This window comes from Micropterus dolomieu, linkage group LG12 (assembly GCF_021292245.1).
Source record: "Micropterus dolomieu isolate WLL.071019.BEF.003 ecotype Adirondacks linkage group LG12, ASM2129224v1, whole genome shotgun sequence".
Classification (NCBI taxonomy): domain Eukaryota; kingdom Metazoa; phylum Chordata; class Actinopteri; order Centrarchiformes; family Centrarchidae; genus Micropterus; species Micropterus dolomieu.
This window is the reverse complement of record NC_060161.1, coordinates 23,976,378-23,976,868: the sequence shown is the minus strand read 5'-3', so window position 1 is coordinate 23,976,868 and position 491 is coordinate 23,976,378. Positions and strand designations below refer to the sequence as shown.

Genomic DNA, 491 nt, shown 5'->3' with positions numbered 1-491 from the left:
GACGGTCTGTAGCGATACAAAAGGAGCAGAAGAAGAATAAGTACGATTCCACAAACCAGCCCAACAATCAACGGTACAGGAACTGAAGAGCTTTCAGGCCTGGACACTGATAAAACAAATAAATAAATAATAAATAACTGTTAACTTATAGCTTAAAGCGCTTGTCTTGAACAAAATGTGCTTTATTAAAAATTTTAGTCATGTCACAACTACAACACATTCAAGCACAAATGCAGAGGTATAAACACATGTGCACGTAGATAAACAACATAAATCCCAGTCTCAATGTCATGTAATGTTTTGATACACATGAGTACTTATAGTACACTATATAACAGAGTACAGTGTGAAATTATCCATTCACAATAAACATGACTGTCACAACCACTGATGCAGACTTTCTCCAGCTCCAACAGGTGAAATCAGCTGAAACTGATGCTACTTCAGATTCAGGTCAGTATTTGACCATGTTTCTTTCTCAGACAGAAACA

General features: G+C 36.5%; 1 protein-coding gene across 1 annotated transcript in view; it reads right to left on the bottom strand.

Annotated features, from left to right (window-relative positions):
- LOC123979847 overlaps window positions 1-491 on the bottom strand; it is a 16,813-nt gene that overhangs the window by 5,620 nt on the left and 10,702 nt on the right. The gene's annotated exons all lie outside the window — the stretch shown is intronic.